Here is a 24997-nt window from a genome sequence, read left to right on the forward strand (position 1 = left end):
TGAAACGTCATAAGCCCTCGTCCATCCTTAACGAACTCTGAAATTAGCCCCACAACCCGCTCCTTCTTTTGCATCTCTGGTAGCACAGCCTCAGCCTGTGCCCCACGAATAGCATCCAACACTGGAGTCATCACAGTCAGTCTCAAGCATACTTCTCGCAATGGAGTGCTCTCCGCCCTGCGGCTTAATGCATCGGCTACCACATTAGCCTTGCCTGGGTGGTACAGGATCTCACAATCATAATCCTTAACCACATCCAACCACCTCCGCTGACGCATATTTAGGTTGGGCTGATCCATCAAATACTTCAAACTCTTATGGTCCGTGTATATCGTACATCGAACCCCATACAAGTAGTGACGCCAAATCTTGAGAGCGAACACTACTGCCCCCAACTCTAAATCATGCGTAGGGTATCTCGCCTCATGAGGCTTCAGCTGCCTCGACGCATAAGCTATCACATGACCCCTCTGCATCAACACTGCACCCAGTCCCGAAATCGATGTGTCGCAATATACCACAAAATTTTACATCCCTTCTGGGAGAGCTAATACCGGGGCTTTGCACAACCTCTGGCGAAGTGTCTCAAAGGAGGTCTGCTGTTCGGGCCCCCATGAGAATGCAACACCCTTACGGGTCAATTTGGTGAGTGGCACTGCGATCTTGGAGAAATCCTTGATGAATCTCCGATAATACCCTGCCAACCCAAGGAAGCTCCTAATCTCAGAAGGTGACTTCGGCACCTCCCAACTCATCACCGCCTCAACCTTGGCCGGATCGACCAATATCCCTTTCTGATTGACAACATGTCCTAGAAATTGGACCTCTCGCAGCCAAAAGTCACATTTGGAGAACTTTGCATAAAGCTTCTCCGACCTCAATACCTCGAGGACCTCCCTCAAATGCTCCTCATGCTGCTCTCTAGATCTAGAATACACCAGAATGTCGTCGATAAATACAATCACTGACCGATCCAACATCGGTCTGCATACTCTATTCATGAGATCCATGAACACAGCCGGGGCATTGGTGAGCCCGAAAGGCATCACCACAAACTCATAATGCCCGTATCGCGTCCTAAACGCTGTCTTCTGGACATCCCCCTCCCATACTCTCACCTGATGGTACCCTGACCTCAGATCGATCTTGGAAAACCAAGGCGCTCCCTGCAACTGATCGAATAAATCATCGATCCTCGGTAACGGGTAACGGTTCTTGACCGTCAGCTTGTTCAACTCCCGGTAATCGATACACATCCGGTGTGAACCATCCTTCTTCTTGACGAACAGGATAGGTGCTCCCCACGGCGAGCTACTCGGCCGAATGAATCCCTTCCCCAGCAACTCCTGGAGCTGCGAGGATAACTCTTGCATCTCTGGAGGTGCAAGACGATAAGGCACCTTAGCAATAGGCGCGGCTCCCGGAACCAGATCGATACCAAACTCTACTTGCCTCACAGGAGGTACTCCCGGCAGCTCCTCGGGAAAAACATCTGAAAACTCACGCACCACAGGGACCTCCTCAACTGACTTCGGTCTCTCGGAAGCCTCCCGCGTATCCATCACATACGCCACAAAACCCATACAGCCCTGCTGTAGACACTGCCTCGCCCTAGCGGCCGAACAGAAAGCTGATCCCGAACGGGTACCCTCACCGTACACCGAAAGAACTCCCCCACTATGGTCTCGTATGGTCACCAACTGACGCTCACAATCGATGACAGCGCCGAATCGGCTCAACCAGTCCATGCCTACGATGACACAGACATCGCCCATCGCAATAGGAATCAGGTCAATCGGGAATTCGACCCCGAAAATCTCTAGCACGCATCCCCGAAGAACCTCCATGGCACAAATCACTTTCTCGTCAGCTATAGAAACTCTCAAAGGTCGACCCAACGACTCACGACTAGCGCTGATATGCTGACTAAAGGCTAAGGACACAAAGGACCTACTCGCACCCGAGTCAAATAACACTAAGGCAGGCACAGAGTTCACAAGGAAAGTACCTACGCATATAATAACATAAGCACAACATTTCGACGTTAAAATAAATACATGAATTACAACATACCTGCCACAACATCGGGCGTAGCGCGGACCTCCTCCGCAGTCAGCTGAAAGGCTCTCCCACGAGCCCTCGGGGCCTCGACCTTCACCGGTCGAGCCTCAGTAGTCCTGGCAATAGGTGCAGATCCCTGACGAAGCTGCGGACACTCGGCCTTCCGATGGCCGGTCTGGTTGCAATGAAAGCAAACCATAAACCCCTTGGGGCACTCCCTAGCAATGTGCCCCTCCTTGCCGCACTTGTAGCAAGCACCGGCTCGACACGCCCCATCGTGACCCTTGCCCTACTTTCCGCAAGTGCGGCTCTTCGGACCTCCCGTCCTCGAATCGGCGGACTTGATCCGCTTGGCTGCCGGCTGAGACTGAGCCGGCCGCCGGTCTGCCTGCTGAGACTCGGCCTCCTCCCTGGCCTGAGTCTCCAACTCGATCTCACGCTTCCTGGCATTCGCCTGAAGCTCCGTAAAAGTATGATAGGTGGAGTTCGACACAAACTCCCGGATATCCCTCCTCAAGACACCCAAGTACCGGCTCATCCGAGCCTGCTCTGTGGACACCAGCTCGGGGCAAAACATCGCCCTCTCATGAAACTTCCGCGTGATCGCCGCCACCGAATATGTACCCTGCTTGAGGGTTAAGAACTCCTGAACCAATCGTTCCCGCTCCACCGGGGGAACGTACTCATCCCTGAACATGGCAGTAAACCCCTCCCACGTTACCGCTGTAGTCTCTGCCAAAGTGAAGTTCGCCGTCACGAACTTCCACCAGTCCTTCGCTCCCAGACGGAGCTGGTTCAAAGCGAACCGTACCCTCAGGTGTTCCGGGCATGAACAAGTGTAGAAGCACCCCTCTATGTCCGCGATCCACCTCATCGCCGCAATCGGAACCTGCATCCCATCGAACTCCGGTGGCTTCGTATTGCTAAACTCTCGGAACAGCAACAAGTCGCCCCCTTGTGGCCTAGCAGCGGCCACAGCTGCGGTAGCTGCAGCGGTTGCAGCCTCAGTCAACGCGGCGTACCGCTCATCGAATGTCTCCATCAGGGTGGTCTTAATAGACCCAAACATCTCCGGGATCTCAGCCCGGATCGCCGCCGCCACCTCCTCGTGAATCATCTGACGAATATCCTCGTCACTCACACCGCTCGTACTCGCTCCGTGGCGTGGTCTAACCATGATGTCTCTGAAATACAACATAAAACTATCAGAGACTCCATCAAGTGTAATCGCACTCGATAACGCAACCCTACTCAGTCTCCGATATCCAGGGATTCTTACTTGGGTCTCCCACTGACCCGGTGTCTTCGGTAGTACGGGCCCAATACTACCGACCACACCGCATCAGTATTCATCCCAAGTCTTCCTCCCCAAACCCCAGATAGTGAGTACTCTACTTCTGATATCACTACCTACCCGCATACTAGCAAGCATCTCATATCGGCAACTTCCCTAGACTAAGGCATCACAAATCAGGCCACTCTAGTCCTATCATGAATACCTAGTCTTCTAGCATGCATAACAGTTTATATCATATAACATTGTAAGGTATTTTGGGGATCTTTACCGTTCGGGCGCTGACTGATCGTACACACTGCTTCTTTCGTGCTTACCACAAAACCATTTACAAAAGTTTATGCCTTTATTTAAAAAGTTTTCCTCAAATCCTCGGTTTGAGTTCAGTTACTCCCGAAGGTGCACCCGAATCCCTCAAACCAAGGCTCTGATACCATTTGTAACATCCCCCTCTGGCACGTATCACAATATTGTCCGCTTTGGGCCACTCGGCACGAGGACTTCCCAGGGGGTCACCCATCCTGGTACTACTCCCGCCCGAGCACGCTTAACTGCAGAGTTCTTATGGGATCTGCTGCCCTCACGGCTTTAAAACGCGTTATGACAAGGAAGGTATCCACACCCCTTATATAGAGATGTTTCGTTCTCCTTCCAAGCCAATGTAGGATCAGGTGCAACCCACCTTCACCCCCCACTATAGGGTTCGACGTCCCTGTCGAACACATCGACCCGTGCTCTAGCTCTGATACCAATTGTAACAACTCAAATTTTCAAACGAATTTTCATTTTAAAAATATATTCATTTCCATTCATAACAAGGCATAAATAATTTTAAGTATTATATCAGATACAGATAGTCCAAATCCCAAGATCATAAAAACAGTCTTCAGTGTGTATCGATCACGCCGGCGCCTTCACACGGTCCTCACTAGTACCTGAAACACATACATAACCACTGTAAGCATAAATGCTTAGTGAGTCCCCCAATATACACTTACGCACATACGCCTTTCCAGGCCCTGACCTTCCGGTCATACACCACGCCTTCCGGCCCATAACATAATCGCCTTCCGGCCCATAACATATTGCCTTCCGGCCCACATAACATACATAGTACACATATAACAAATAACTTACCACATATAGCATACATATCACATATCATATCTGACCTTCCGGTCACACAGTCAAACCCTTCCGGGTACAGTGTAGTGAGAAGACTCACCTCGTAGAAGCTGAAAGCTAGCAAATCCCGAAATGACTCGTGCACAATCCGACGAGCTACAACCTCCCTATAACATCACATATCTCATTAACACTTATCTCTTCTAAGTGTGACTATCCCTAAGAAGTCAGACTTAGGTCAACTCTGGTCAACGGTCAACGGTCAACTCGACCGGACTCGGCGAGTGCCATGGCGACTCGGCGAGTCTAGACGTCCTCCAACTCTCTGAAATTCCCTATCTACTCGTCGAGTATCCTCCTCGACCCGACGAGTTACTCCTGGAAGAATCACGGGGCCACCCCGACTCCACTCGCCGAGTCTGAAGAACAACTCGGCGAGTCCCAGTAAATCTTCAAGCTACTCGCCGAGTCTGAAGAACAACTCGGCGAGTCCATGCCATGCGGGCGAGCAACTGCTTCCTAAATTACGTATGGTCCCGAGATATACAATCATGGGACTTTCTAGACTTCTAAACATCTTATTACTGGGGTATAAATGTCTGGGTAATAACATAATAACCCATCTAATCACTAAGTGGGTTTCATAAACCCCAGATTCGTATACACATCAAAATAACAGAAATGGTCCGTGTATTACCTGAAAACGCACTCTCTGTGTCCCCCAAACCTCAGGACTCGATCCTATTTGATATTCCTTTGGCCAAATTCTTCTTCTTCTTGCCTAACAAGTTCCTCCAAGTTCCAATAGCTTTCTCTCCTGCTCTAGACGTCCACAACGATTAGGGTTCTTCTCAATCGACCAAAAGACGGACAATGACGGCCTAAGAGGCGTTATATACGATCCAAAATCGAATGGTTAGGGTTTCTGCTGAACAGCGTCGACTCGCCGAGTCCATATCTGGACTCGTCGAGTCCAGTTGCGAACCCGCGACCAAGTCTGCGATCCTACTCGGCGAGTCTAGGCTCCAACTCGCCGAGTCCCCTCTTAACTCACCCCAAAAACATAATTTAACAGTACCTGCGATTCCGGGCTGTTACAAAACATCAAGCACGGACCTCCGGATCATCTCTCACTATGGAACCCCAAAACATGCACCAGAGGAGTGTTATACTTCCCGAAACCTTATCACAAGTATTTATAGGAGACCTTTGGGAATGTCGCATTTAGCAGACAAGGTTTAAGCACAGAAGCTTGGGACGGATATGGTACGAGTCCTGCTAAGAGCTTCGGGCCAAGATTGCCCAGAGGGACAAGTAAATGTCCTACCATCCGAGAAGGCCTAGTCGCGTAAACCAAACCCACATGTTACCTACCGAGCTACAAAAACTATCAGGTCCAAACCTCTCGAACTACTCAACAATGAAATTGAAGAACCATGCTTCTCACCCTGGAAAGCTCTAGTCTTATTCTTCAAATAGAAAGGCAAATTGCTCATAGTTCCATCGACTTCAGAGGCCCCGACAATATCTCCAGTAGAAACCTTTACTATCTGCCTCGCATAAACGAATAGGCCGACCAACCACAAGGAACGAGGTACCCTTCAGGAATCGGACCTGAGATCTGAATATCACCAGTCGCGAGTATTTGAAAAGGGTGTCCGAGGACAACCCTTCAAATTCGATGCGGACACTGCAAGTCCGTAGTGATACCCCTCGGATAGGACCAACCCGCTCGCAATATTCATGAACGTAATAAATAGGATATACCATTCTTACTAGAACAGTTCGTCATTGTCATTCTAAATGACTTGCTTATCTACCCTCATAGTAAGAAGGAAACCAAGGAGAGCAGCTACAACAAACTGCAAAAGCAATACGATCAGAGAAGCTTTACCCGAAGTTCTCTAGATACGAGTTTTGGAATTGAGGACTCGAATTCCTAAGACACACCATTATCAATGTGGAAATCCTTAAGGACCCTTTCAATTGATCAAAACCGTTGAGAAACTGTCAGCACCAAAGGCGTCAGCATGAATACACCAAAATTCCGGGTATCACTGACGTATCGTCTGAAGGGTTTTGAGCATTCTAACACTCCTAAGTGTACATGCAACCCTAAATACCTTGGATCTATGTTTTCTCTATTATACATGCAAATAAGAACTTCCAAGGTATTATCCTAATCTAGCATACAAAAACAATGACTATAGCAAGATAGAATACATACCTCTTTGGTGTCGAAAGTCTTCATGAAGCTTGAGTGCCTAGTGCCCCAAGTGTGACACCTCAAATGGTTAACACAACACCAAATACAAATGGAATGACTTGAGAGAATTCTACACTTCATGAAAATCGGCTAGCCCTTTCTTCACACACTAGTGGCTGATTTTTCCCAAGAATGTGATCTTTATATAGTGTTACAATTAGGGTAAACCCTTAATTGTCATGGCTTTCCATTTCCTTGGATCCATGGGTTCAAATACACCATGGAGCATCCATGGACCATCCTATGGGTTTTAGCCCATCTTGATTATCCATGGAGCATTAGCCCACTATACAAGTATGGATGATTTACACAATCAAACCATATATTTAATTAGTCTTGAAAGACCCTAACTTTCGTATTTATGAAAGACCCAAACTTTCATACTCGACAATATAGTTACTCCAAAACATGCTACTTGCATATTCATAAAAACAATATTTTACATTGATAAAGAGATTACAAACTACTGGATACAAACCGACTATTTTAAAGTGTTATATATTACATAACTTCCCAGGATTCTATAGTTTTATACATATGGGAGTGCAAAATACAATAGTTTCAAACTATTCATAAGCTTCCATCGATACAATAGTTTCAAACTATTCAAAAATCTTCTACCAGTATATAACTATACTGGATGTTTATCTCCTGCAATTTGTTAAACATCGAGAGGGTAAGCGGACACGCTTAGTGAGTTCAATAATAGATACAATATAACGTTATGCCATATATATACTTTAGTAGGGCAGAAGCAAAGAGGAACAAGGAACAACAAGGGCATATGTGAATTATGTGACAAACATTCCATATCGATCATTGATTTGATTTAAAGATATACAATCAATGAGACATAACAATTTCCGTGCTTGATATACATCAATAAAGCTTTGGCCCAAACGGCACAGAAGATATACAACTTCGGATTAACATTTCGGTAGATTTCAGGCTTATAGCCCTATCTAACCTTCTGCCACTACCATAGAATAGAATTCATTCTCTTACGGAGACATGTTCCACATGGCCAGAGGCTACATACCAGTACCAACGTGAACCTAAGTCCTTTCACTGATCACATGGTCAAAGGTATTTCGTTGCTATTAAAAGTAGCAATTAAAAATAACCCGGGAAAATAACCCGGAATATAACACTGAAAAGTACGTAGCACATATAACACATAACATATAATTATTTCTATATATTAAACTCACCGTGAAATAACCGGGGGCTAAAATATTAATTTGGGCAGTACTTCGGCTCTAAATATGACTTTCGTTGTTGAAAACCGGGAATTTTCTTGAAAACCGGGCTCTGCGAAGGTAGAGCTTCGAAACCGAAAAGATAAATTTTTCGGGATTCTCGAGAGTCTCGAGGCGTGTTTCGGGCTTTAGAATCAGTATTGGGGCTTTGGGGGATGTCGGGATCGTAAAAATATTGAAAGAGGGGGTGAAAATGCCAAATTTCTAAAACTAGCCGAGAGGGCTCGCACCCCTTATATAGGGCTGAGCTTCGGATCCGAAGCGAAGGGAAGGAGACAGGCGGCTGCGAGGTTCGGACCAGATGGCAGCTTCGCAGGGCTCCAGCGAGGCTCGGATGCGAGGAGTCATCAGCTTCAGGCGCGTCATCGGCTGGGTCTTCGGCTCGGTCTTCAGCTCGGACAGCAGGTGGCTCGCAGGTGGGTTGCGCATGCGAGGGTGATCAATGCGAGGCGCGTCGGATAGCCATTGGACCGCACCCTCGGTCGAATCAGCATGCGACACGCGAGTAGGGCACGAGGCAGGCATGCGAGTACCACGTGACGACTTCGGACTCCTGTGCGACACGCGTCGCTTCTCGGGCATTGCCACGCAGCAGCTTCGGATACGTGGCCAACTCCGAGCGAGGGTGACGTGGCATTTCACTATTCATGCGAATTTTCTTGAAAAATGTGCAAAAACTTCTAAAATCCATAACTTTCGCATACGAGCTCCGTTTTTGACGTTCTTTATATGCACGCGAAGCTAGAATTATGCTCTACAACTTTCGTTTAGACTTCGTCGGCTAATTTTGACTTTAATTTTAATATTATTATTTTTAACAGACCGGGACAGGAAAATCCGTTAAAAATTCATAACTTCTTCACCCGACGTCCGTTTTCGTCAGACTTTTTACCGTTGCACTACTAATGACGAGACCTTCAATTCTCGTTTAGGTTGTGTCGGCTAAAAATCACTCGATCTAAAATTCGAGTTTTTAGCTGTCTACTGCTAAGCTAAAACTTCGAAAAATCATAACTTCCTCATACGAAGTCAGATTCAAACGGTCTTTATATGAAAGTTGATTATTTTCACGAGTTCTACAACTTTCATTTACATCACTAAGGCTAAAAACTAGTTTATCGAAAGCTAAATTTTTACGCGACAAGGTATTTTCCGGATTTATCACGAAACTTCGTTTGGTCATAACTTATTCGTTATAACTCGGATTTCGATGAGGTTTTCACCTAAATGTTTCTAACGAGATTATCTATAACTTTCAATAATAAAATTTTACTTATTCCAGATTTTATATTTTCGCTATATTTCACTATTTGGCTTTTAATTGGAATCTCATAAGACTTCCAATACTTTCTGAATGATTCTAAACATAGTTTTACTTCAATTCTAGTAAAAACTATCTGTTGGAACTCAACATTCAAATTCACATAATATTTCATAATATTATTTACTTAAAACACGATTTCAAAACGTGTATGTTACAAGTCTTCTTTTGATCACTTAATTAATCCTAGATTAATTCTTGATCAATACTAATTAAATAATCTTATTATTCTTATTATTAATATACTAGAACTTATAATATATTAATAACCATAAGTGTCTTATTTCTCTCATTATAGTCTATCCAAGTGCATGATGTCATGCAACCCAAATGGACCATGCCGGTCGGGTCAAGTCTTACCAATTATAGTTATGGACTTAGACATTAATCCAACAGTATCCCACTTGGATAAGTCTAAAACTATTATTGCGTATGACTTCAGGAACCAACTAGCAATCGTAACTCTCAAAAGCTTCTGTCGAACTCTGACCTTGTCGATGAACTCTGACCTTTGTCAATGACTTGTCTATTAGATAAGGGATCATATATTCCTCCATTCTAGATATCATATGGACTGATACATGGATTATAATCATTCTCTCTGTCCATTTGTTGTTTCCCGATTTCCGATTTATGACGACTGACTAATTGAACAAATCAAATCAGTCCTGGCTCGGCCGAGCACTTCCATTTATCATCATCAAATCATCGAGGGGCCCACAGATATCGCTTTTATCCCAAAAGTTGTTGGGTTGAAGATTCATTCAAGGATTGCGTCATTGGGCTCGGCTATTAGTCCATTTATTTTGTACTCCGGTTTGGGCCTGTCCAAACGAGAGCCTGTTAGGTTTATTATATAAGTATATGCTTGCATGAAAATTAGGTTAACGATCTAGATAACGCTTAAGAGAATAACGATAGCTTTGCAGATTTCTTTATTGTTCTTGTAAACCTCTAACCCTCTACAGTTGATGTTCTTTGTCGAGCTCTTCTGAGGGTTTATTTTTAATCATTCGACTCGTTTGATTCATTCTTGACTTGTTCTTTATTTTCGTGTTCTTGCTGTTTAACATTTATTTACCTGTTTAAGATCTAATCGATCTTCAAGACTAAGTTTTAATCTCATCAATTGATATCAGAGCAGGAGGCTGTATACTCGATACACATCTTTTCTGTGAAAAGGGTTCAATTAGGGTTTTTCTGCAATTACTGATATTTATTGAGCCGTCATCTCATTATTGATGTATCTTGATATTTATTGTTTTGCCCTAATCTGATTTATTACAAGTCTGATCTTTGAACAGGTTTTTCGATCATAATGGACGAGTCACAATCAAATCCCATCAATATTTCCAACAGCATCGGTTCAACCACAAAGATTCCAATCCTATATACCCATGATTATGAAGTCTGGGCGCATCACTTCGAAGACTACGTTATAGGATCTGAGGATAATGGATACCTCATATGGGAAGCAATCATTAATGGACCTTTTTCTCATTCTGTGACGTCAAGGATTATTAAAACTCAAAAGGAGTATAATGATCTGCTGAAGGATGTCAAAGATATTGCGCAAGATGAAAAGGATAAATTCCAGTGTAATATCAAGGCGTTAAGATTGATAAGATTCGCCCTTCAGTCTGACACCTTCAGGTTGGTCAGCTCATGCACGACGGCAAAGGAAGTTTGGGATAGACTTCGCGAACTGTACTCTACAGACGAGGATCTTGAACATTCTATCCAAACCTTGCTCTTATCTGAGTTTGGAGAATTCAGGCAAGGAACCGAAGAAACTGTGACCCAGACGTTCGATCGCTTCAATCATCTTCTCAGCAGGATGATTAAACATGACATCGAAAGGAAGCTTATTGAGCAGAAGGTTACGTTCTTAAATGGTCTAAGGTCAGAATGGAGAGCAGTGGTGTCAACAGTTAAAAGCCCATGAACAGTTTAAATCATACTCTTTGGCGAAACTGGTGGGTATTCTAAAGTCCCAGGAGAAGATTGTGCTGCAGGAAAAGAACGTTGTTTCAAGCCTAGGTTCACTGGCCCTCCTGTCAAAAAGTAAAGCTGTGATGGAGGATGAAGACCTCAACTTGGAGGAGTATGACCTCACGTCTGAGGATTATGCTATGATGGTTTCTAACCCCAAGAGGTTCATTAAGAAGAGATTCCCCAGCAACAAAAACCGAAACTGGCAGGGGAGTTATAGTTCAGAAAAAGTTAACAATGAACCGAAGGTTGAAGAGCCCAAGAAGGAACCGAAGGCAGATGGTGATTCTGGAGTAAGCTGTTACTACTGTGGTGGGAAAAACCACTATGCTAAAGATTGTGTCCTCAAAAAGATGGCTGAAAAAGATGAGGAAAAGGATGAGGAAGCTGTGCTGCAGAAAAGCATTGATGAGATGAGAAAGAAGAAATCTACCGCTAACCCTTCCATGAATGCTCTAATTGTGCAGGGTTCGGTTGCTGATGACGAGTTTGGTAGCGTGGAAGTTTGGTCAACCGACTCCGAAGACGATGAAGTGAGGAAGCCTTCGCATGGAAAGGCTTGTGTGGCTAAAGAGGAGAGCAGTGGAGGCAGGTGCTTCATGGTGTCCGATGTATCTCAGATGAGGGGATACAACACTGATGGTGGAAGCAATGAACCGAAGGAGCAGCAGGATATGTGCTTTACGGCCAAACCGCTCAGCGTGCAGTTCAATGAACTCGATGAACTGATCAAAAAGGTACAATCGGTTTTCGTTTCATTTAAAGTACCACAATCCTCATATGAGAAAGAACTAAAAAATGTTAATACAAGAATTTCTCATCTAGATAGTAGTTTAACTCAAACTCGAGTCACCAATTCTAACCTAACTGATCAATTAAGCAGGGTGTTTTCGAAGAGTGAGGAGCGGCGCATGTGGATCGAGTTGAAGGAGTCTGAATTAGTTAAAATAAAAGACGAAAATATTTATTTACAAAGAGACAATTTAAAGTTGTTAAAACAGCGGAATGTTTTTTGTTTGATTGCAAAACGTCTTTATTCTAATATTACTCAGCTTCACTCGGACTGTGAAATAGGCCAAAAGATCCGTCGCATGATTTTTCCCTTCCTTGAGTTTAAGGAGGATGAAATCGATGCTGAAGCTTATAATTGTGAGAGTGTGATATCATCTGATGACGTCAATCCAACCTATATGTATGGACTGGACAAAATTGAATCTTTCATTAAATCCAAGGACCACAAGGACATGCTCAAAAACCTTTTGGATGAAAATGATAGACTTAAACTCAGAACCGAAACCATACAAAAATTTGACTCTTTGAACGCCAACTTGAGCTCAGAAAACAAAATTGATGGTGAAAATGCATCTGAGCTTAACGAGGATGACAATATGAGTGAAATTTCTGTAGAGGACACGGTTGACTGCTCAGAATTTGTGAAAAGCGAACCTGAAAACCACAAGAATCTAATTTTTGAAAATTCAGTGGAGTTCGCTCGATTGTCCCAAAAAAAGTCCCCGATCTTAGCAGAGAAAGCGGTTGTATATCAAAAGGTCAGGACCACTCCAAATCAATTGTACAAGGTCACTGGAGTAACCGAACATCAGACCGCTGAACTCACAACTATTGTAAACGAAGACAATGCTGATGGCTGCGATGAGTACTTCTGGTCAGCTCCAATAGATAATGCAAGCGAAATGGTAGGCTTATCAGAAAGAACCTCATGGATGAGTAAAGGTAGATACATACCAGAACCCTTGAATAAGCCAGATAATTTCGATGAGCCAGGTACTAGTGGTACGAAAGACATTCCTCAAGAGAATGGAAATTCGGCAAAAGAAGACATTCCCTCTAGTTCCTCAGTTCAAAGTGAAACTCCTACAGTTCAAAGTGAACCAGCTAAGGAGAAACCGAAAATGAAAGCCAATATTCATCATCAACCGAAGCAGATGAGGAATAAGAAACGTGAAAGGAACCAGAGATATAGGAAGAATCTCTCTGAAAGGAAACAATTCTGGCAATCCCAAAATGCATATTTCTCACATCAAGACAAGAATCTGAAGTTTGAGAACAATCCTGTCAAAAAGCATGAGAACCACAACAACCGAAAGCCAAGGTTCGGTTCAGAAGAGAACAACAACCGAAAGCCAAGGTTCGGTTCAGAAGAGAACAAAAACCGAAAGCCAAGGTTCGGCTCAGAAGAGAATACCAACCGAAAGCAAAGGCTCGGTTCTGAGAATGACTCCAATTGAAAGCAAAGATTCGTTTCTGAAGTCAAAAGAGATCAAAACTCTAAGGTCAGTCCCATCAATGATCAAAAGCAAAAGGGACACCTAGAGTCTCCAGCCAAGAAGTCATCTCAATCTAAGCCCACTCCTTCTCATTCATCTAATTCTTCTAATTCTTCCAATTCATCTCCATCTTGCTCTAAAGCTCATTTTGTTCGTTCTCAAAAATCTCATTCGTCAGTTGAACAAAAAGGCAAACAGAAAGTTAATGCATCCAAACCAGAGTCTAAACCGAACGCACCTAATCCTAATAAAATCAACGTCTTTACCATTAAAAAGAAAGATGAAACAAAACTTATAAAACGAACATATCTTGTTGACATCTCTCTTATTATTCCTGTTCCTGTGAAAGGCTCACAAGGACCCAAGAAACTTTGGGTTCCTAAATCTGCTTAATTTTTGCAGGTTATAAGTGACGAGCAGTTTGACGAAGAATGGTACATCGACAGTGGCTGCTCGCGTCACATGACAGGGAGGAAAGAAGAGCTCAGGGAATACAGATCTCTTTCAAATGGTGGCAACGTCAAGTTTGGAAACAATTCTTTCGGCACCATAAAGGGATACGGAATGATAACTAATGGTGAGTTTACTATAAGGAAGGTGGCTTATGTGGAAGGACTCCAACACAACCTCACCAGTGTATCTCAGCTTGTTGGAGGTACAGGTCTCAAAGTCTCATTCGACGATGAAGGTTCTGAAATTATTGAGAAGAAGACGAAGAAAGTAATTCTCAAATCGGAGCGTAAGGGTGAAATGTTTCCTCTAAACCTTAAACCCATCAAAGGAAACCCAGCCATATGCTTGTTATCAAAGGCTCAATCTGATGAAAGCTGGTTGTGGCACCGAAGACTCTCTCATCTCAACTTTAAAGATATCAACAGACTTGTCACTGGAGGTCATGTTCGAGGCCTTCCATTGCTCAAGTTCGACAGAGATCATTTGTGTGCTGCATGCGAAATGGGGAAGCAGAGTCGTCAAAGTCATCCATCTATAATTAACACAAAAGTTGTTGAACCATTCGAATTACTTCATATTGATTTGTGTGGTCCATCATCTATCGAAAGCATCGGTGGTAGCAAGTATATTCTTGTTATTGTTGATGACTTTTCACGATTTACATAGGTGTTCTTTCTAAAGCTTAAATCTGAAGCGACTCATAAGCTGAAAGTGTTCATCAAGCAGATTGAAGTACAGCTCAAGAAGGTCGTTCGCAACATCAGAAGCAACAATGGTCTGGAATTCAAGAACAGGGAATTTGAAGAATTTCTAGCAGAAAAGGGAATAAGTCACAACTTCTCAGCTCCCTACACACCTCAACAGAACGGAATTGTCGAAAGACGAAACTGATCTTTGTGTGAAGCTGCCCGAACTATGCTAAGTTTCGCTTCCTTACCTCTTTATTTTTGGGCTGATGCAATTTCTGCTGCTTGTTTTACACAGAACAGGTCTTATCTCAACAAACGATTCAAGCTCACACCATACGAGATTCTCAACAACAGAAAGCCCAATGTGAAATTTTTCCATGTGTTCGGCTCATGGTGTTTCATCTTTAACTCTAAAGAACACCGCAACAAGTTCGATGTCAAAGCCGACGAGGGAATCTTTCTGGGTTACTCTCTCACTTCCAAAGCATACAGAGTCCTAAACAAGCGTTCGAGAAAAATCGAAGAGACCTATTACGTGACTTTTGACGATAGCTATGTCAAAAAGCTACAGGCCAAAGAAGACACAGCTGGGGAAATCTTTCCTCAAACTGGCCAAGTCACAGTCTCGATCGCTAATCTATACGAGAAGTTTCTGGAGCTATTTGACGAACCAGAGAAAGCTACTCTCTCAGAAGCAGGCGCAGCAGACAACAAGGTAGACCACATGAAGCAAATTGTCGAAGAAGTTGCCAGGAGAATGAACGAAGGAGGATCGAATTCTGATGAACCTCCATCTAACGATGCTTCAGTCGAGGGGGAGCCAAGCTCACATGTTGAAGGGGAGCCAAGCTCTACACCTGCTACCGAAAGTCCAACTCCAACCGAAAGTCCAACTCCAACCGAAAGTGCTTCTCCAACCGAAGGTGCATCAACGCCTGAAAGTCCAGCACCACAAGAAACCTCTGAACCTCAAGTTTCTCATAGCTCATCAATCGAGGGGGAGCATGGTGATATGTCACTTGACTATGAAAGCCAATCCGAGCCAGAAGAAATGATCAATGCTGAACTAGACCCAACCTTTGATCCAAACTATCCTCCTCTCACCAAATGGACCAGAGATCATCCTATCTCTCAAGTGGTTGGTGATGTCTCCGAAAAGGTTCTGACCCGATCACAACTGAAGGCAAAACAGATATCCTTATTTTCAAAGGTTGAGTTTTGTATGTTTAACTCATTCGTATCAAAAGTTGAACCGAAGACAGTTAACACTGCTCTCGATCACTCCGATTGGGTTCAAGCAATGCAAGACGAACTGAACGAATTTGAAAGGAACAAAGTCTGGCGCCTCATTCCAACTCCTCCAGATGCCTCGGTTGTTGGTCTCAAATGGGTCTTTAGGAATAAAATGGACAAGGAAGGGAATGTTATAAGGAACAAAGCTCGTCTAGTAGTAAAGGGATATTGTCAGGAGGAAGGGATTGACTATGAAGAGACTTTCGCTCCCATAGCTAGGCTGGAATCTGTTAGAATATTTCTTGCTTACGCTGCCCACAAAAACTTTGAAGTTTTCCAAATGGACGTCAAGTGTTCATTTCTTAATGGAGAACTCGAAGAAACCGTGTATGTGGAGCAACCTCCTGGGTTTGTGAACGAAAAATATCCAAATCATTGCTACATTCTGGATAAAGCTGTGTATGGCCTCAAACAAGCTCCGAGAGCCTGGTATGAAACGCTAACTAAATTCTTAAAGATGTCTAAATTCAAACAAGGTTCGGTTGACCCAACCTTCTTTCGCAAAAAGGAAGGTAACCACCTTATGATAGTTCAAGTTTATGTCGATGACATCATCTTTGGCTCTACGAATCCCAGCCTAACAGCTGAATTTAGAAAGCTGATGGAGAGTAAATTTGAAATGAGCTCAATGGGTCCTATTAACTTTTTCCTTGGTTTAAATATTAGACAGGGACCCGAAGGCATCTTTATCAATCAGGAAGCTTACACGAAGACTCTCCTAGCAAAGTTTGGTATGATGGGAGACTCCAAAGTCAAAGTCCCAATGGCATTCGGCACCAAGCTAACTCCATCTCTAGACAAACCGGCTGTTGATATCACGCTCTATCGTCAAATGATAGGCTCACTAATGTATCTTACTGCTAGCAGGCCTGACATCATGTTTTCTGTGTGTTATTGTGCTCGATTTCAGGCAAACCCACGCGAACCTCACATGCTTGCAGTGAAGAACATTTTACGCTATCTCAAGCGAACCACCTCCTTAGGTCTATGGTATCCTTCCAACTCAGGCTTCTTCGTTCAAGCCTATTCAGATGCTGACCTTGGAGGATGTGGACTCGACAGAAAAAGCACCACTGGCGGCTGTCAATTCCTTGATGGGAAGTTGGTTAGCTGGCAATCCAAGAAACAAACGTGCGTGTCGTTGTCTACTGCTGAAGCGGAATACATAGCTGCTGCATCCTGCACCTCTCAAGTGATTTGGATCCAGAGTCAACTTCGAGACTATGGACTCAATATAAAGAAGATCCCATTATATTGTGACTCTGAAAGTGCAATTAGGATCTGTCATAACTCAGTGCAACACTCTAAAACCAAACGCATAGCACTGAGGTATCACTTCATCAAAGATCACATGGAAGATGGAAACGTCGAAGTACACTTTGTTCGAACCACTGATCAACTGGCTGACGTCTTTACCAAAGCTCTTCCTGAAGCATCATTCAACAGAATACTGCAAGGGCTAGGTATGATGGAATCAGAGTCAGTACCTCACACTACCTCTCAACCTCAAACGTAAGAAGCGAAATTGACCGAACGTTCAGGTTCGGTTAAATAATCTGACCCGCTCATCACCACAAAGGTAGTTTTCTTGGTTGTATATTTCTTGTACAAAGTTGTTTATCTTCTTGTCAAAAGTATTTTCTGATTGCATGTCTCAATTCATTGGTTTTCTAAAATTTTCCAAAACCGAAACCTACCGAAGGTTCGGATTCGGTTTCTCAAAATTTTCCAAAACCGAAACCTACCGAAGGTTCGGATTCGGTTTCTCAAAATTTTCCAAAACCGAAACCTACCGAAGGTTTGAGTTCGGTTTTTCAAAATTTTCATGAACCGAAACCAACCGAACGCTCGGGTTCGGTTTTTCAAAATTTTCATTAACCGGAACCAACCAAACGCTCGGGTTCGGTTTTTAAAAATTTTCATGAACCGAAACCAACCGAACGCTCGGGTTCGGTTTTTCAAAATTTTCTTGAACCGAAACCAACCGAACCCTCGGGTTCGGTTTTTCAAAATTTTCTTGAACCGAAACCAACCGAACGCTCGGGTTCGGTTTTTCAAATTTTTCCCAACCGAAGCCAACCGAACGTTCAGGTTCGGTTTTTCAAATTTTTTCCAAAGTTTTTTTTTCTTACTCTTTCTAAATCTTTTTTTCTTCTTGCTTATTTTTTTTATTATAATTTTTTATTTTCTTTTATTTTTTTTATTTCTTTAATATATCTCAAAAACTCCAAAAATATTTTTCTCTTTTAATTTTGTTTGTGTGTTTGTTCGTTTATGGGGGAATAATTGTTGGATTACTTAAGTGTCCCTAGAAGCATGCTGATGTATGTGCCCCAAGCCTCATAAGATTTTGAATAAAAGCCTTCATGACCTGGTATAAACAAACCTTGTCTTCTCAATATGGCTGCCACATTTATTCTAATCGTGAGCTACCTCACTCTCTTCTCACATGAGTTAAGAGTTTTTTGCTTGGTCCTTATTTTCGCAGCAGAGGTACTTTATTTTCTTACACCATCTCCATTACATTTCTCCATTACATTCGTTTCATCAACGTAACCCTTGAGACTCTCAGAAATTACCACTGAGGTTTATGGTTACACAACAGCTGTGTTTATGATCTTAGTTTCATGCCACTACGAGCTGAGTGAAACCCAAAATTCATCACCAAATCAGAATTGACGGTGAACAATTAAAATTGCTCAAGTTTTCACCAAAGAATTGACGGATGTACCTTCATGAAATCTCAAATTCTATTTTGTGTGATTCCTATGAAATTGTTAAACACCATAACATTTCTTCCCCTGGGATCCAGTTTTTATTTTTTTTGAGATTTTATATTTTCCAAGCCAATTTAGTAATTCCTACCTACTTGTTCAACAGACTACACCGGTCTCACAAGTATTTTATTCACTTTCTTTCTTATTTCAAGATTAGAATTGTTGAATCAAAGCAAAAGCCACCCTTAAGTAGCCTAATTAAAAGAAGCCTTTCAACATTTATTAATAAGTGTTTGATCGTAATTCAACGGGAATCCACATTAACACTTTAAGGTCTCTCTTGACCTTGAAGGAAGAGATTCGTGCCCGGGATCGTTTGCTTCGTGTCATTATTGACATCACAGTCATTCCTAAAAAGAGTTGCTTTATTTCTTTTCTTTTTACACTCTTCGCACGAAAATCTTTGATTTTCCAAAATCCCGTTACTAATAATTACAGGCTGTCTTATTACTTTGGTGGTTAATTATCAAACTGTGGTCAAAAATCATCCATGTGGGCAATTTATTCAAAAGATGCGATTCAAAAGATAAGACGAAGGGTTGCTGACTCAGGCGGGAGTTAAAAGGATTGAATTTCAAACGACGGTAATAAGGGCCGCGTGTGTATTTGAAACGCCCACTCTTTTACTGACATATTGGACGTGTGTGCGAATTTCAAGCGATTCCTCTCTGGCACTTAAAGGCGCATGAGGATTTGAAACGGTTTGTTCTGAAACAGCGCTTGTTGGGCGGCGTGTTCCTAGGAATCTGAAACTCTCTCTCCTGCGTGATCATCGCATGCCTTAACTGTCACGCATCTGTCGTTCCGGGAAATCCTTTTCGTATTTCCATAGAAGATTTGAACAGATTTTTCTCTCTCCTTACAATCACTATAAAAGGCAGTCTCCACTCCCATTTACCTCTTTACTGCATCCGAAATTTCAAGAGAGCAAAAACACCCAAAAGCTTTCCTGTTCATCATCTTCTTCAACCTTCAACAATGGCAGAATCATCATCAGTCCATGCTACCTCACACATCCTTCCCATTCTCCCACAACAATGCTTGGTGATCGATCTAAACCCTCTGGCGTACGACTCGTATATGTCGCCGATTATCGAGTGCCTGAAGTACTCCCAAATCGCTCCTGCTCTCTCCAGGATTGAGTTTGTGCCCATGGAGATTCTCTCGCAGGTGTATGCGACTGCCTATTACGACAAAGCAGTTGAGCGCGTCTTCTTCAAGGTTGCTGATCACAAGACCTCCATTTCTCGACAACGAATTGGTACTTTGCTAGGTTTGGCTGCTGACCCATCGAGAATTAATCCGAAGACGATTCCGGTTGGGCATCTTTACAACATGTTCTATAACATGGGGTACACGGAGGCGCTCATCTCCATCGCAAAATTTAAGAAATCCTGCTTGCCGCCGCAGTGGAACGGCATGTTCACAGTCCTCTTCAAAGGCTTATCTGAACGGAGCTCAGGATCCGATGGTTCAAGTCGACTGTTCCTGTCGATTATGTATGCAATTTACAACGGAGTCAACCTAGACTTTGGGTTGGTCCTCTGGCAACAGCTCATCCAGAGCCTTTCTTCTTCTTCACGACATTCTGAGGTGTCATTTGCCCGGTTCTGGATTCTTATCACCAAATGGGCGATGGATAAGCTGGATATTCCCACTGCTGATGGTGCGTCGATGTCTTCGGTTGGTACTTTTCATACCATGAAGATCATCGTTTCTGATGCATCAAAATTCTCTTTCATTGGCTCTATTCCGGAGACAATGTATGGCGATGTCCCATCTGACAGCAGGATCATCCGAATGATTAAAGAGCTCAAGGCGTCTGGTCCTAGGGAACTTACACCGGAAATGCTAAAGTCCATCCATGATGCTGACAAACCGGTTAACAGGGGCAAAAAGGCGGAAAAAGGGAATCAAGTGACCAAAGCTCCTAAAGGTCCTTCTCCCAGAAGAGGAAACAAACAAAAGCTGCATAGTCCCCACAGCCGAAGAGGAGGAAGACTCAACCAAAGCGCAAGCTTGTCATACCTTCCTCTTCGAGTGGCTCAGAAGGCGAGAGTTCGGATTCGGACGGCTCTCAACGAGGCGAAACCCCTCCAAGAGGGAACACCCCACCCCGATCTCCTACCCCAGACATGGAAATCCATAACTCACCCATTCCTTCACCCACTCAAACAATCCCTACTTCCATTCCCACCATAAACCCACTACCACTATTCCTCCAACCTCTTTCCCTATACCACCACCCATTTTCACAACTGCAACCGAAACACCACCTGTAACCGACACCCCACCCGTAACCGAACCACCTCAAACCGAAACCCAGCATACAACCGGACCTACCCACACTCAACCACCACCTGAAACTACCCCAACCAACACTCAACCTGAATCTACAAAAACCACCACACCCCCAACTTCACCCCCCCCCCCACCATCTCCACATCATGCCTCTGATGGAGATAACCCGTTTGTTGGCGGTGAAAACATGACCTTCGATTCGGTCTACTTTAGTCCGTTTCAAGTTCAAAGTGACGAAGAGGATGATGCTGATGCTCCAGTGACAAAGAAGCATCTTAAGGAGCTAAACGAGAAGGTTGACTTACTTCTTGCTTCTTCTTCCAACAACCAGTCCTCTCTCTCTCTGAAGCCGCTCTTCAAAAGATTGTTGATGCCTTCTCCAGGGCTCAGCATGATTCGGTAGCTTCAACCACAGCCGCCATAGACGCCTCTACAAAAGCCTGTGAGGCAGCGACCGCAAAAGTCGATAAACTATTCTCAGACGCCTCTACCCTGTTGAAGTCCTTACACGAGAGCGCTGATGCCACCAAGACAACGTTGGAACCAATCGTTCAACAATTGGCCACGTTCGTCTCAACGGAGTTGACATCGTTTGCTACCCTTCGCCAATCCATAAGCGACGACAACTCGGCCCTTCGTGCCTCCATTGATGAGCGCCTCGCTAAGCTTCAAGAAGATCTCACAGCTGAAAACTCATTGACGGACGTTCTGGCAAGCAAAACCACCGCCCTCAAGCTCAAGAGCACTCAGCTTTCAAACTCACAACAACAACTTGAAGCTCTTCGATCCGAAAGGGAGGTCATAAAAACATGTGTTTCGGATGTACACGCTGCCCTATCTAACATCCTGGAAGCACACGATCCGATTCTCAACCATTCGGTGAAGCGAACCCTTGCTGAAAAACTTGCTCCTGCCCTGGACCTTCTCAGCAAAATTGAGGGCATACCTAGTTTCGTGTCCGATCCAAAACAAGGGGGAGAAGGGAAGAAGTCCGGATCGAAACCACCTCCTTCCTCCAAAGCTACTCACACAACCGAACCACCTCCGACTGGTCAAACTTCGGGTTCGGGTGTGAAGGATAAAGGGAAGAACATAGCTGAGGAAGAAGATGAAGATGAAGATAAAGAAACCATTGCGGACATGTTGAAACGTAAAAACAGTCGCAATGCTGATGATGATATCAATCGTGTGGCGCGAGAGGCTGAAGAAGCCGAACGCAAGAAGAAAGAAGCCCATGATCTCCTTGAGAGCAGGAAGACTCTCTTCCCTGCCTGGACTCGGGAGCGAATGATTAAGGAGGCCATAGATACTCCCAGCATCCTATGGCTCGAGTCGGTGATCTCCTTCCACTGCTATAATTCTGTCGATTCGCAGTTCGACATGCCATTGACTCGAAAGGCGTTTATCTTCCACGCCTACTCCAATATTTTTGAAGTCCCTCATCCGAACCCTGAGGTTGATAGGGAGCTGATTGAATTCTATCTGAAGGCTGCTCGTCCTCAGTATCTAACATGGAGCGCCCAGAAGATAGTGAATGTTCGAGTATTGAAGCCTTATACCGAAGGAAGATTCATCAATGTTCGGTTCAAGGTGATTCGAGGGTCTGCAAGAACTGAGCATCTTATATCCCTGGCAGATCTACCGAACCTAAATCCTCATGATTGGATCGTCTTGCATAACATCCTCTTGACGAATGAAGCTGAATATGGTCCGATTATAGACCATCTCAAAAGGATGTTAGTCTGTTACATCATGGAGGTAGCCCTAATGGATCAGGAGGTAGCCACTATCTTCAAAAAGAAACCAAAGATAGCTCCTGTGGGATCGGCCAGTGATCTCAATCAAATGAAAATGGGCAAGATCAACCCAAGACGCAATTCGGTCATGTTCACTAGAGCAGAAGGACAGAAATGTCTCTTTGCTTTAGCTGACAAACATCTTTACACCACTGCTTGTCTAGAGCACGTGTTGACGATCATCTGAAGGTGTAAAGAGAATGCAGCGGATGATGTTAAATACTTCGAAGATATGATCCAATGGTATATCAGGTTTAGACAGACGATACTGTCTCTTATCTCGCGTCTGTTTAATACCGTGAAGAAGAAAGTACCTGCCACCACTGCTGGACCAAGTAACAAGTGAAGATCTCGCTCCAATTGACGCAAAGGGGGAGATTGTTGGGTTGAAGATTCATTCAAGGATTGCGTCATTGGGCTCGGCTATTAGTCCATTTATTTTGTACTCCGGTTTGGGCGTGTCTAACCGAGAGCCTGTTAGGTTTATTATATAAGTATATGCTTGCATGCATATTAGGTTAACGATCTAGATAACGCTTAAGAGAATAACGATAGCTTTGCAGATTTCTTTATCGTTCTTGTAAACCTCTAACCCTCTACAGTTGATGTTCTTTGTCGAGCTCTTCTGAGGGTTTATTTTTAATCATTCGACTCGTTTGATTCATTCTTGACTTGTTCTTTATTTTCGTGTTCTTGCTGCTTAACATTTATTTACCTGTTTAAGATCTAATCGATCTTCGAGATTAAGTTTTAATCTCATCAAAAGTAAAAGGAATGGATAAACTTTGACTCATATGGCTTGTTCTACTACTTGTTGAATCATACACAAAGGCACGTTTTATAGCACCGAGTTACCAAATGCGTTTTCGTGCAATCAATGTACAACCAACTCATAGTAACAACTCATATCTCTAGGTTTGAAGAATATAAGATATTATCGTCTCATGATCACTCGTGATAAAATCCATGAAGTGATTCCAATGAGCGCGGGTTGAATCCAATACTCAGAACTTATGAGCACTCATGAGTGTTGTAGCCCTTTGTCCAACACCTTAGACCTCTACAAGCCAACCCATGACAGTCTTAATTCATATCTACTTCCAACATATGACCGACTGTGGATGGTTTGAATAACTTAGTCATTCCGGAAGGATAACCCAGTTTATTCTGGAAGTCAAAACATGCAAAGTGAAACACAATAATAATTGAATCCAATATGGTATCAAAACCTATGAACATAAATAAAACACCTTTTATTTATCACCATATGATTACACATTATTCATTGTATACTGTTTCAGTTATCAACTTTATTCTTGAATTTAAAACAATAGTTGTCCCATGCTCCAAGCATGTACACTATGTTTTCTAAACACTAGTCATGCCATACACCAAGTATGCATACTATGTTTGTCTATGATCTTTACTTTGTGAACTAGATCCATTGAACATAACTTCAATGATTCTTTTTTCACAGTCCCATATCCTTACTGCAAATGCAAGAATTCCAAATTCATGCCATTTACTGAAATCTGTTAGATTCTAAACTTATATGCATTGAACTTCTTGTAATGATTATGCACAAAGTCAGAAGGACTTGACAACAACCATTACAGACCATTCCAAAGGAGATCAGCTCCTTGGGAACATCCTTCTTGCATTAAGTTTCCTAATCTTAAACAGATTGAAAATTCTAACTTTGAAACATTTCCAGATTCCATTTTGACTATCACTTCTGAACAAGAGTTGCCTCCTTACAGATTATGTCAATATGGTCCTTCCAGAATTATCACTATACTTCCAACTGTCCTTGAGCACCCAATTATTGGTAAACCTTAGATTGTCCTCGACAATTGTTTAATCATTTTAGTCATATCTAGTTCTAAACCTTTTCCCTTCTTAATGCCCCATGCATTTGGAAAATTTTAGAAAGGATGAATATAGCACATATAATCGATCCTATATCCGAGGCATATGGGAAACGATTCATGATGTCTCACATAAAGACTAAACCAGTCTTTTTCTATAACATTTCCATTTCAATTTGCCAAGTTCTCATAATTCAGATTATGAAAAGGGATG

The sequence above is a fragment of the Lactuca serriola genome, chromosome 9 (genome assembly GCF_051521515.1).
Source record: "Lactuca serriola cultivar US96UC23 chromosome 9, Lser_US96UC23_V15, whole genome shotgun sequence".
Lineage (NCBI taxonomy): Eukaryota > Viridiplantae > Streptophyta > Magnoliopsida > Asterales > Asteraceae > Lactuca > Lactuca serriola.